The sequence below is a fragment of the Suricata suricatta genome, chromosome 8 (genome assembly GCF_006229205.1).
Source record: "Suricata suricatta isolate VVHF042 chromosome 8, meerkat_22Aug2017_6uvM2_HiC, whole genome shotgun sequence".
NCBI lineage: Eukaryota > Metazoa > Chordata > Mammalia > Carnivora > Herpestidae > Suricata > Suricata suricatta.
The window spans coordinates 60,409,914-60,424,615 of record NC_043707.1 but is presented as its reverse complement, the minus strand read 5'-3'; the positions used below and the strand labels follow the sequence as shown (position 1 = coordinate 60,424,615).

The window sequence follows — 14,702 nt, the reverse complement described above, 5'->3', positions numbered from 1 at the left end:
AAGTATTTTCCCTATGCTATGCCTTTCATCCTGTGACTTTTTCATTCCATAACTGGCAACATCTATCTCCCACTCCCCTTCACCCATTTTGACCATCCCCTATCCCTCTCTCTGGCAACCAGCAGTTTATTCTCTGGATTTGAGGGTCTGATTTTGTTTCTTCATTTGCTTTGTTTTGCAGATTTCATATATAAATGAAATCATAGGGTATTTATCTTTTCTCTGACTTATTTCACTTAGCATAATATTCTCTAGGTCCATCTGTGTTGTCTCAAATGGCAAGATCTCACTATTTTTTATGGCCGAGTAATACCCCAGTGTGTGTATGTGTGTGTGTGTGTGCGCGCGCGCGCGCGCGCGTGCGCGTGTGTGTGCGCATGCGTGCACGCCACATCTTTCTTATCCGTTCACCTGTCAGTGGGCACTTGGGCTGCTTCCATATCTTGGCTATTGTAAGTAATGCTGCAATTAACATTGGGATGCATGTATCTTTTCAAATTAGTGTTTTCATTTTCTTTGGTAAATACCCACTAGCAGAATTAATGGATCATAAAGTATATCTATTTTTAATTTTTTAGGAAACTACATTCTCTTTTCCACAGTGACTGCGCCAGTTTGCATTCTCACCAACAGTGCACGAGGGTCCCTTTTTTCCAGATCCCTGCCAACACTTGTTATTTTTTGTCTTTTTGAACGTAGCCTGGTGTGCGGTGATATCTCTTTGTAGTTTTTTAAAGCAGCTAAGAAAAAGGACAGGAAGGATTAGCAAATAGAGGAGTTATGCTGCCACTTCCTGTCCTGAGTGCCCTGACAGACATTTTCAATCAACGGCAGCTTCCTTTCCTGTTAGGCCTCAGCATGAGCTTGGAATCCTTCTCGAACACCATGTATGTTCAGTACCAACAGATGTACTTCAGAGATCTGAAACGTGACGTCCAAATCTGAGACATATGGAAAGTTCAGTTTTTTCATTACCTGCTTATTTTATAGAACTGTGGTGAAGAGAATATAAAATAGTTCATGTTAAAGTACATAAAATGGTGGGAACTATTAAATGCAAAAAGGACAGCTAAATTGATTATTTGCCTATGGTGATTAAAATGTGGCTAATTCAATAACAGGTTAAATTCTTTTACCTACATCCTAGTCCTTATTGTATGCAGATAGACTCTATTGTATGTATGTCTTCCATTAGATCGTATGCTTCCTGAGGACAGGACATGTGTATTTCATCCTGTATTTTGGTATTTGATATAATATTAGGAATGATGATGATGATGATGATGATGATGATATAGAATATATCCAATACTTGTTGAACCGAAATTAGAATAAAAATCTGGATAACTCACTGTTTCTTAAACTTCACTTTTATCACAATTTCAATTAAGGTTAGTAGTTCAGAATTTTACCTTCCATATACATTAGGTATTTCCCAGTCACTGTGAGTGTGGATTTCATGTAGTTTAGCCTGGATGTTTTTTTCTTTTTGTCCAGTTCTGTAGTGATGTTTGTAAATCAACACATTAGATATTCTTCTAAATTATGTAATAATGTGCCTGCATTTCACTGGAGATGGCTTCTGAAAGGAAATTATTAATCCAACCACAAATATGTTTATATTTTGGATTCGAGAACCTCAAGTAGTGATAGACTCTTTGATTTTATCTCTGTGTTCAGTCTTGCTACCAACTGCCAACTTGTTTTGCGATTCCCAAGGAAAATCTTTTCATATGTGCCTTCTTGAGCATCATGCACTTTATTCCCTAAGAATTTAGGATTCAACTTGCTCTGCTCCGAGGGTGGGGTGTTTTAGTTTATAGAAATATTGAGACAGCAATGCATCAGCAAATTTGTATTGGGAGGAGAGATGAATATTTCAAAGCTCATATTCATACTGCCTTGGGAGGAATTTGTAATCTGGATCCCACAGCTGTTGTGAAGTGAACCGGTGGGGTGGTTTTCCTCTGGCTAAGCCAGTCGGGTGTTCCCAGTGCCTGTCTCTAACGCAAGATGCTTTCTGCATTTTTATTACTTTCTGTAACCTTAACGACTGCATTTGGAAATGCATGATTTTTTAAAATCCCCTTATAAATTATGTATGTCTCTTTTGCCTTGAAATCATGCTGATTCACAGGTTCTGCATTTGGGAGAAAACAAAAAGCATTTGCACGGGGCTAGATTCTTAAAATATTTGTCAGGAGAGGGAGCTAAATGGAAACACTAATTTACTTGAATATTCTAAGAGAGGGTTTGGGGAATGATTTCATAAAATCTGCTCTGTGTGTGTGTGTGTGTGTGTGTGTGTGTGTGTGTGTGTGTGTGTGTGTGTGTGAATGCACGCTAGTACACAGTGTGCTCCTGAGTGTTAGGACAGGATCCATCTTTTTTACCTACGTGTCCCTTGGTAGCATTGTGGTGCTTCAACAATTGAATCTAAATCTCAGGGTTGTAAGGCTCTGGGATAATGTAAGGCTGTCAGCCAGAAGAGAGAAAAGGCATCATATTTTCAGGGAAAGAATTTTCTAAAAGTAGACAAACAAGGAGGGGCAGGCAGTTGGTATCAAATTTTTTATACCACTGTGTAGTTCAGAGCAAAGCAGTGCTTTGCACATAGTAGCTTCTCAGCAAATTTGTCAATATGATATTATATTCTCTGTTTTTACATTGAGGAATTCTTTGGGTCTGTTTAATCACTATATTTTGGAGAAAAAACACATTGAGATATATCACCAATATTTGGTTTGCATAATATTAATATACCTTCCTCTTAAAACACTTGCTGCTTGTTTTCATAGAATTTGCTTTAATGAAAAAGAATTCCTTCCAAGATTTGCCCTGATATTAATGTCTCATTTTAAGAGGTTCTCATTTCACTCTGAGAGGAGGCATTGAGTCCTTTGAGCCACACTCTTCTCCTCCTTGAACTACGTGATCCCTAAAGTTGATTTCATGTTTTTAAAATGCATATTACATTATATGTCTGTGTGAATAATGGCATGAGAATGAACTCACGGTGAAAAATTACTTGTGATGTGGAAAGGTTGGTTTTTATAACTTTTAAGTGCACAATACAGAGTTGGTGTGTACATAATGAGTCACTTTTCCCCCCCATTCAATAGCAATATATTTCCTTCCCCGAGCTTTGAATGGGTCTTATGAAGAGGATTTTCAAGTGGCTCCTGGGAGAACAAGGCGGTGATTACTGACTTTACAAAACCTACTATGGATATATGTTGCCATATCACCAGCATTTCTGGTGATTTAAATTCAGTACTAAATTGGCTCTGATAATGTTAACCAACAAATTGGATGCAACTCCAGTAGCACATATTCTGACATCTTATCTGGGGGATCTCAGCTGTTCTCCTGCAGAAATAAGTTTGGAGCAGGGCTGCCACGCAACCTTAATTACAGGGCAGATGGACCAGCTACAAATGGATGTTCTGCTGCTAGATGTTCTGTTCCAGAGAAGGATGCAATCAGTTCAAGCTGTTTTTGACTGATGCTTCAGATTGTGGTCTTGTAAACAGGTCTGAAAATAGCCACTTTTTAAAGACTGAAAATTCCTGTAATTAGGGCATGCCTTAAAAATTAACCCTAAAGAGAGTGCGGGTTGGAGGATGGAGTAGCTTTTAGTTCTGAATTACTAGCTGGATGGCTGAAGCACTCTTAAAAGAGGAAGAAGCAGGTCATTAGAGGAGATGCTTCTAAAGCTGTGTGTCAGAAATGAAAGGAAAATGGAGTTGCCTTGGTGCTAGGGAACTGTGTAATTAGCTAGGATAACAAGCATTGATATTTATTGTTGTGGAATGCAAGGAAGAAACTGAAAAACAAAACTCCTGGTGTCTCTGCTCCACATCTGCCGAACTAATTTGGGGGTAATTTTATCATTTTAATCTGCGTGATGCTCTTCCCCAGTTGCTAACGTACCCTGGTGTTTACCAGATGTCATACATTTAATGAGGCCTCAGAGACTCAGGATTGCAGGTGTTTAAAGCCGACCGGGCCTTGAGACAAAGCCACATGCTGGTGTTTCCTGGCTTGCCGCGGTTCTCACTACCTAAACCCTTCAGAAGATGTTAGTGGCCACTCTAGCCACTAGGAGGAGCTGGAGGCTACTCCATTCCCGCTGCTCAACTTCACCCAAGACTGGTTCAGATGGAAGAGCAGAACCCTTCTCTTCCAGGAGGGTGTCCAGGAGACGGAATGAGAGCTCTCACTCTATAGAGATATTTGAAGTAAAAAGCGATTAAGAATATATGATTCCTAGAGTCTCGGACTTTAGTCCTGGCAAAATACTGATTTTCTGTAAATCTCTTTCCTCAACTTCAATAGAAGGATAATGTTAATACTTCTACCCTTAAGCTTGTTGTCAGTAAGACATAAAATAATGCCAGAAAAGGCATTTAGCCTAATGTCTTGTATAAAGATTGCTCCATAAATGGTTTTTGTTTTTGATATTATTATGTGATCCCTTGCGTGTTCACTTAATCTTGGGAATCGTCTTCTAAGGGGCGTGGCCTCCAACTTAGATGTGACTCAGGTCACCTGGGCTATAGTCATTGGTACCCCTTCTCGAAGTAGTTTAGCTCTGTTGCTTGAAGCACTGGGTCTAGAGTCATACAGACCTGGGCTATGACACTTAGTGACTCGGTGACCTTGGGAAGTTTATTTAAACGTTTTAAACCTCAGTTTTAATGATCTTTATTTTTTCCCACTGTTATTGGAATATAATTGACATATAAAATTGTATACTTTTAAAGTGTAAAACATGATTTGATATGCAAATATATTGCAAAATGATCACAGTACGATTTGTTAGCCTGTTGCTCACCTCACATAATACTCTTTTGAATGATGAGAACATTTAAGATATACTCTCTTAGCGACTTTCAAATGTGTGGTACAGTATTGTTAACTGCAGTCACCATGCTGTACATAAATCCCCAGGACGTATTCATCTTATACCTTGAAGTTTATACCCTTTGACCATCTCCCCCATTCCCCCATCTCCCACCCAATGAGAAACACCATTTTATTCTCTGTTTCTGTGATTCAGGCTTTTTCAGATTCCACATATAAGTGATCATGTGGTATTTATGTTTCTCTGTCTGACTCATCACACTTAACATAATACTGTCAAAGTCCATTCATATTCACACAAATGACAGGGTTCCCTTTTTTCCCATGACTGGACAATATTCCAATATTCCATGGATTATTATTAGTATATATGTATAATAGAATACTATATATAATATATAAAAGACTATTATAAATATATATATCATGACATCCTTTTTCTATCTGTTTGTTCACTGACAGGCACTCAGGTGGTTTCCATACCTTGGCTATTGTGAATAGTGCTGTAATAACCACAGTTTTATTATCTTTATCTCTGTTAAACTTATTTTGTTTTTGTTTCCCTAAATTCATTGAATTGTCTTTCTGTATTATCTTATGTTTAAGTTTTCTTGTTTTTTAATGTTTATTTATTTGAGAGAGATTGAGAGACAGAAACAGTGTGATCAGGGGAGGGGCAGAGAGAGAGGAAACACAGAATCCAAAGCAGGCTCCAGGCTCTGAGCTGTCAGCACAGAGCCCAACGTGGGGCTCAAACTCACAAACTGCAAGATGGTGACCTGAGCCGAAGTCAGACTCCCAACCGACTGAGCTGCCCAGGCACCCCTCATTAAGCTTCCTTCAAACAACTATTTTGAATTATTTATTAGGTAAATTGAACATCTCCATGTCTATGGGGTTTGTCAGTGGGAAATCACTGTGATTCTATGTAGCATCATGTTTCCTTAATTTTTCACATTACTTGAGATCTTGCCATGCTGTCTTTGCATTTGAAGTAGCAGTCACCTCCTCCAATCTTTATTGATTAGCTTCAGGAGAAAAATACCTCTTTTAGCCCTGCTAGGGATTCTGAGGCTTTCTCAAACCTCCAATGGATATATGTGCCTGCTCCACACTTCTTGCTCGCTCTTGAATGCCTTCTCTGGATCCTGCAAAACACCAAGCTGAATGCTGATAGCCTCCCTCTTGCTTTCCCAAGGGTGGTGCCAGGCCTACAGAATCAGTGGCTTTCTGAGCATGCCTACCAGCTGTCTGCAGCAGCTAGGATTGGGAGCATGCACAAGGAGCCTTCCATGGAGTGTGTGTTGGGGGGGTGAGGCACTTGGGGTCCTAGAGGTGCTATGTAGGCCAGTTGGGAGGATCTGAAGGAGACCCAGCGCCTGGTGGGCAGACCTCCCAAAAGAGTCTGTCATGTGGTTGGTGGGATCTGCATTCCTTTAATTCTTTCATTCCAAACCCTGGCTGCCACTCTCCCTGCCCCTCACTGCTCCCCGGCCTACCCTCATCATGAAGCCCATGACTTACACCTGGATGAGGAAAGAAATGAATGGACCCTTTGGCAACATCCTGCAGAGCTGAGAAAGCAAGGCGTTTCCTCACACACTCTCACTATTCCTCCAGTCAGAAATCATGGGCCTGAGAAGCACTCTCTGGGCCTCAAACTGTGTGGTCTTGGGGGAGGGGGTGACCTGGGGGAGTCCAACGATTCCCTTAGACTCCAATGTATCCAATTTTAGGTAACGTTGCTCTAGTCGTGTGTGCTGGAACTTCTCTGCTGGACTTTCAGGAAGGCTCTTTTATCAGTGACTGTCTAGGACAGGGTTTTCCAGAGATTCCAAGACCATGGGGCCAAAAGGGCCAGGAGATGGTTCCAGGACACCTAAGATTCCACAGCTGGGACTGAAGTCTGGAGGGTGGGCAAGATGTTTCCAGGTCCCTTGGTGCCTGGTGCTGGATCCCACAGATCCTCAAAGGGACTTTTGTCCATGGACAGATGCCAAATTGTTGTTTGTTGAGGAGGGATATCAAGCACGACATCTTTTTTAGTCACCTTGCTGATATCATTCTCATGACCTTTAAATGAGTAAAACAATACCTTCATCACATAGTTGTTACTAGGATTACAGACAAGACAATTCATGAAACTGTGCTTAGTCTTCAGTGCATGTAAGAACTAAATTCATGCTTGGTAGTATTATTATTCCTTAGTCTCAATGCTTATTTACTTTTTAAAAGTTCTATCCTTTTTAATTATGTTTTATTTTCATTGTTGTTTTTTTAAACAAACTTCAGGCATCACTAGTCATAGGAGATTTTTTTTTGACAAGAAGTTCTTTCTATTTCCCATAAACTCATACTCCACTTACTTACAACTTTGACTCTAATGATAAATCTACCTTACTCAGTTTAAGATTATGGACTTTTGGTTCAAAATGTATGGTCATCATTTTCCAGGTCTTAGACATCTGATTCTCTTAGCTAAGAATATATGGATTTGAAGACCAGCTAGCTGTGATACTTTGAGAAAGAACTTCTTTTATCATGAATTTCCTCATTCTTAAAATAGGAATAAAAAATATATCTCATGGTATTATATTTTAAAATAAACTCACAGATAAAACACAGTCCTTGGCACATTGTGGGATCTCAACAAATGAGCCAGACTGCTGGGGGAGGTAGGAGGGTAGAGGTAGAAAGAGAGTATCAGACAAATCAATGTAGCTTGGCTCCAGGATCCAGGACTTATCTTATCTGAAGATGAATTGTAAATTTCCATTTAAATATAGCCCCCTTTCTCCCTTTTTTATCATAGACCCTTTGTTCTTATTTCTCCTTTTCCATACCACTAGACCCAGCTCCAAATCAACTGGGCATTAAATACGTAGATGTACGTTCATGCCCTTGTATTGGTAACTGATGCTTTGGTATTTTCCCTGCTAATGGAGAAGAAACAACAATGGCTGAATTCATTGCTTAGATTCTGGAGAAAGTCAAACATGAGGGTATTACCAGGCTAGGAAGGTAATCTGTGGACACTTTATGGATCAAAGGGCAAGGGCTGATGGGCAGGGCCAAACAAAAGGATGCCTGAGACATCAACATGTAAGTGACTTTAAAACAACTACAGTGCACCAAAGACAAAGTGCCATTTAATTCACGTTTCTGTACACAATTCCATTTGTAGTTGGCTTCTTTCATAGTTCAGCTGCTGCCAAATTGAACATCATCTTGAAGTAAAACTAAAACAAATCAAAACTCTCCTTGCCAGCACTGATGGATTTCTGTTGAGATTTTTTTTCAACAGGTGACAACCACTCTGAGAACAGCCAATTGACAGTCGGTTAAAGTCAGCAGTTAGAGCTGAAATTGAAAAATGCATGAGATAGTGCACTTAGTGAGAACTAGTCATTTCCCCCTAAACTTTAAACCATTTAATGTACCTGCTGAGGTGTTTTCTGATTTAGAAAATTCCAAAAGTAACGAAAAATGAGAAAGAACTAATGAGACAGTGAAAATATTTTTTGCTGACATAAAGGATAAAAAAAGAGAACCTTTCAATGGTATTCTGAATAGAACTTTGTAATGGATATTTGTAAGTTACTTCTATATCTGTGCATATAATCTGTGAGTGAGGAAAATCTACATATGAAAAGAAGATTTCAAATTAAGTTAGAATATTACATGGCACTCAGTGCATGTGACTGAGTTATCTTAAATATAATGACATAGGCATAGACACTTCTCTCTCTTTCTTAATTTTTTAATGTTTATTTACTTTTCAAAATAAAAAGAGAGAGACAGAGCATGGTTGAACAAAGGGCGGAGAGAGAAGGAGACAGAGAATCTGAGGCAAGCTACAGGCTCTGAGCTGTCAGCACAGAGCCCAACATGGGGCTTGAACTCACGAACCACAAGATCATGATTGGAGCTGAAGTCGGATGCTTAACTGAGCCACTCAGGCGCCCGTGCTCCTGCACTTTTCTCTTTCAATAAATAATTCTTAGGTGGACATTTTTTGAAATATTGTTTTAAATGTTCATGAAATTATTAGCTAGTCCAACTCATCCATATGTCTAGGTGTGACTTTGCTAAGGGAGATCATGATATCCTGTCATGGAGTTATATAAACCATCTCTGCTCTTATTCTTTTTTTTTTTTTTTTAAATGTTTTATTTATTTTTAATACAGAGAGAAACAGGCATGAGAGGGGGAGGGGCAGAGAGAGAAGGAGACACAGAACCGGAAGCAGCTCCAGGCGCTGAGCCAGCTGTCAGCACAGAGCCTGACGCGGGGCTCGAACCCACGAACATGAGATCTGACCTGAGCCGAAGCCGGGGGCTTAACCGACTGAGCCACCCAGGCGCCCCTCTGCTCTTATTCTTAAAAGCAATGAGAAATACGCTATTTTAGGTGTCTAATAACAGAGATGATGCTAATAGTTCATCCTGGATAAAAGGAAAGGGGAAATTAAGTGAAAATGTTAGATACATTGTACTCCACAAAGTTCATTTTGCATATGTCCTTTTACAGAAATATGGATTCATCATCTCTAACATATTCTCTAAATTTAGTGAAAATCCTTTTGACTTGTTTTTTTGAGGGATGTAATCGCAGACAGAAATTTTATCTTACTTGGTTTAATTAACCAATTAAACAAATGTAGTCTGAGTACCTACACTTCTGTGGATTCATGGAGTGACTAGTGTGAAGAATAAAATTTAATCAGTGAAAAGAATTGCAGTTGTCAGGAGATGATATTTGAGTTTCAGTGTGAAAGATAAGAAAACCAAACATGAGGCTAGAGCAGAAGAGCTGATGCAACGTCTTAAGGTGGGAGTGAACTTGCTCTCTGGTTCCATTGAAAAAGAAAAAGAAGGGCGTCCGGGTGGCTCAGCTGATAAAGCGTCCGACTCTTGATTTCTGCTCAGGTTATGATTTCACAACCATGATCTCAGGGTTGTGAGATCGAGCCCCATTTGGGCTCTGTACCGGGCATTGAGTCTTATCCCCACTCACCCCTACCCTTGGGAAAAAAAGGGTTTCTTTAGGAATTATTTCCCACAAACCCGGGTTCAGAGTAAGGAATCCTCTTGTGTGACTCCCCAAACACTAAACCAATGAATCATTTAAAAGTGGTTATGGTTGACAATGCCCTGGGCACCTAGCGGAAGTAAAACTTAAGTTTTCTCTGTGCAGAGAGGTCTCAAATACTGTCACAGTTACGTTCCCCGAAACACAAAAGGAAACAAGCCACCATCACTGAGAGACAGCAGAAACCATAGTCTACAGAATCAGAGGCTGAAAGACAGCAAAGTACTAGGATGATCAGAATCAGAATTTAAAATGAGCATGTTTAACATCTTTAGAAAAATAAGAGATAGTATTTAATGCTTCTCTTTACCAACAGAATGTATGTATTGAACACTTATTTATGTGCTAGGCAATTTCCTAAGGGCAGATCTTAAATTTCATACATCTTAGAAGGTCTCTATTTATGCTCATTAATTGTTCCAAGTACGCAGCCACAGCTCTGGAATACTTGTGTCTCTGTATCCCTCTCTCCTAGGATTGCATTTAAGGTTAATTTACGTTATTTTTCGAAATGTATGTACTCTATCATGTGGTTCCATGTCATGGAGTGCGTTGCAGTCTACCTTTCAAGGGTGTCCCTGTTTTCTACTCCGCTTGTGACCTAAAATGAAAGAATGCACTGGGCTTGCGCATTGCACAGATTTGAGAAATCATAACCAATTCAGTGGCACAATGCATGCAACAAACAAAATCTATGAGCGAGAATTATAAAGGGTTTGAATTATTTGGAGAGTTAAAAGAAAGGGCCCTAACACACACACACACACACACACACACACACACACACACACAAGAAAAAGGGAGAAAGAACATTACTACATTAACATCTGAATTTAGCTCTTTCATGATTACTATAAGTGATTTTACTCAATCTATCCTAGAAATGACTAAAAGTGATCTGGTGGCATTGATTATAATAAAATAAAAGTGTTTTAAATTATGGATGAGATAGCTTGATCAGATGTAAAAATCTTATTTTTTTTGAGAGATATAATGGCCACGTTTTTGGAGATTCTTAAAAAAGAAATGATGGGATTCCTGTATTTTTGAAACTGTAAAACTTCCTTCGCTGGCTAAGCGAAGCTCTGCTTAACAAAAGAGAGAAGCATATGAATGATCCTTTAAACATGGTTTTCAGAATTCTGGTTTTATGATATTATCTCACTTAAGCAATCCCTTCCTAAATTCTCTGGCTATAATCTGGGTTAAAATAAATTGTGTGCTTGTATATATACGTGTGTGTTTGTTCTTACATATATCCACATACATTTGTTTTTATTTTTTGTTTTTATTTTTTATTTTTTGAAAAGTTAAAAATTCCTTAATTTTTTTTTCCTGGTACCACTACCACAATTTACAGGGCAATATATCTGATGTAATGAAAAGAAAAAGAAAAAGATAAAGCTACAACAGATAAAAGACCTCAGGAATGTACATCTAATTGACACTACACTGCATTAATCAATAGCTGCACTTTTTGCAAACTGTGGCGGTGACAGTCCTGAACAAGAAGAAGAAGGGTTTCCTGTTTAAGCTGCAGGAACTTTTCTGACTATGGATCATCGTTCCTTCTTGGGCAGATGTTTACAGTTGCTCTACTGCATCTGGAACAACTGTCTCAAAGTAACCTGCAGCTTTCCTGACAACTCCTCGCTCTCTCTCCTACTAAGAACTGTAGCTTTTTTCTTCTGAAAATTTTTAGAATCTTCTGCTACCAGATCCACCTCTTCCACCACCAGATCCATAACCACCACCGTAGGGACTGCCCGAGCTTCTTCCACCAAAACTGTCCCCCTTCATGGGTCCATAATTTGATTGCTGTTGTCCACTATAGTTCCGAAAATCACTATAGTTCCCACCACCACCATAGTTACCTCCAAAATCTCCTCCTTCATTGTAACCGTCGTATCCTCCACCACCGCCACCATAGCCTCCTCTACTCCTATAACCAGGACCACCACCACCATAGTTGCCACCATCACCTCCAAATCCATTATATCCACCATCACCTCCTCCATAACTACCTCTGCTTCCACCACCTCCATCACCACAGCCTCCTCTTCCACCAAAGTTTCCACCGCAGCCAAAGTTACCACCACCTCCAAAGTTTCCTCCACAACCCATAAAGTAGCCAGATCCACCTCCACGACCTCTTTGTGATCTGGCAGACTGCATTTCTTGTTTAGAAAGGGCCTTTTTCACTTCACAATTATGCCCATTAATAGTGTGGTATTTCTGAACAACAATTTTATCAACTGTATCATGAATATCAAAGGTTACAAAAGCAAATCCTCTCTTTTTTCCACTCTGCCTGTCCTCCATTACCTCTATGGTTTCAATCTTGCCATACTTTTCAACGTAGTCTCTCAATCTCAAATTATATTCTTCTGTATATTCTTTAATACTGCCAACGAAAATTTTCTTCACAGTTAGATGGGCGCCAGGCTTGACAGAATCCTCTCTAGAAACAGCTCTCTTTGGTTCCACTACACGCCCGTCAGCCTTGTGTGGTCGAGCACACATTACTGCAACCACCTCTTCTGCACAAGAGAAAGTCACAAAACCAAAACCCCTGGAACGTTTTGTTTGGGGGTCTCTCGTTACCACACAATCTGTAAGTGTGCCCCGTTTTCAAAATGTTCTTTTAAACTATCATCTGTAGTTTCAAAGCTCAAACCACCAATAAACAGTTTTCTCAACTGTTCTGGTTCCTTTGGATCATGGCCCTCCATTTTGAGACTGAACTCACCTCTTCCAACTCGAGTTCAATATCTACATTTGTTTTTAAAGAGAGTAACATAAAAGCATATGTACTCTTCCCTTTTTGATAGGACCAGCTAATTATAATAGGAATAGTAAGAATAACAATAGAAATCCACCATTCCAGTTTAAAAAAAAGGTGATGGAAGAGCATGAAACTTTCATCATATTAATAACAAAAATATTTAACCACAATTTTAGTAGTGCTTTATCTTATAACAAGCCCTATTTGCCTTTGAGTCCCACAACCGTGTTTAACAGATACTTTGTATCCTGTCCTAATTAGAGATTATTTGGTCACAAGAGACCTGACTTACTCAAGTAGATTAAGTAAAGGAAGATTTATTACAAGGAGGAAGGAAATCTAACAAAACTGAAATCCAGGGTGAAGACTGAAATGCAACAGGAAAGCCCAAGCCTCTCTCCACTGCTTTGCATGGCTTTTCTCTCTCTCACCCCCACCTCCCCTCTCCCTCCACTTTGTCCCTTTCCTGAATTTTACCTCTGACGGTTCTAGTGAATTACTAGAAGCTTTTGTACTCCAATTTAAAATGCCTAGCAGTAAACAGGATGGGTGGGAGTGAGGAAAAGAGAAAGTGAAATCTCCTATAAGGATGAAATGGAACAAGCAGAGGTGCGGCCAGGAGTTCAGTAGTTCCGTAAGGGCAACTCACGGGAGAGGGGGTGACCTCAGGGGCTGGACCTCCAACCCCAAGTGTGTCAAAATATATTCCCTTTACAGATGAGGAAATAAGGCTCTGTTTTCTTTACTACCCAGCATCTTACTGAAGACTGAAACCCCTCAGTGTGGCAATTTGAAATAAAAGCAATAGTAATCATTAAAATACATGCGGCAAAGTTGATCTATGTGCTTAGGACTACTTTGATACTCTCTGAAGTATTAAATTTTTTCAAAAGGTATTTTTCTCATTTTTTTGTGCATCTGTTTTCTTATTCTCTAAACACATATAACTAGGACACAGACAAATTCTTTACCACTCAGAAGAAAATTCCATGCCAGGCTGAAGGTTAAAGAATACAGGGACTGACATTGAAGGCCTTTGCAGTTTTATGAACATAAACTTGATCTTGTAAGGGCTTTGATGAATTAGGAGACATTCTTCCTGGTGACGTATAATAAACTGGGGCTTTTTGTTTTCTTATATGTAATGCCCAGAAAAGCATATTTACTTAGGAGATATAGCATGCTTGTAATGCATTCTAAAGGCATTCAAACACAGATTTATTTCTTTGCATTATATGAAAGTTGAAGGGTAATTTTTGTTGCTTAGATAACAGAAAACAGGTTTCTGCAAATAACCTGCAATTTGGCAACTTGAATGACAAAAGGTGAGACTTACCCTTGTATGATGACCCCAAGCCTTCCGAAGGTCCTGGTCCAGCTCACTTATCAGTTTTCAACAGTGGGGCTCTTGGAGTAAAGTGGACGGGGGTAGACGATGCTGGCTCTTCCTTGCTTTCCCAATCTGCCCAGTCAGCAGACAGTCCTAGGCCACGCCCAAGAGTGAGAGGGGACAGGGGTACCATTTGTTGTCTCAGCCTCTATTACGTCTCAGTGCCTCTCCCAGAGTAACTGCTTAATTATTATTTATTAAAGTAATGAATTAATTTTTCGCCTTAAGATTTCATCTGAAATCAGACATTTAATTGGAAATTCCCATCACTGGAAAGCATTCAAATTAGGCACGGTAGTCCAGGTTGAAAATAAATTGTAAGATGAACTGTAAACTAACCCAGAGTGAACACAATTCTGAGTGACTCAGAAATCATCCAATATTCACCATGGCCATTTCCCTGGGATATTCTGGAAACCAGGAAATTCTTCCATGCTCCATTAAGGGTGAAATAATTCTAAGCCAATATTACTTATATTTGGCCAGAATATAGGGTATAGAGTATAGAACAAAATAGGTTTGACTTTGTCTCTCTGTTCTTATTCTCCTTTCTCTTCATTTCCATTCCTT

General features: G+C 39.4%; 1 pseudogene; it reads right to left on the bottom strand.

Moving 5' to 3' along the window:
- Window positions 1–11,641: 11,641 nt before the first annotated feature.
- LOC115299899 lies at window positions 11,642–12,689 on the bottom strand (annotated as a pseudogene).
- Between the last annotated feature and the right edge of the window lie 2,013 nt (window positions 12,690–14,702).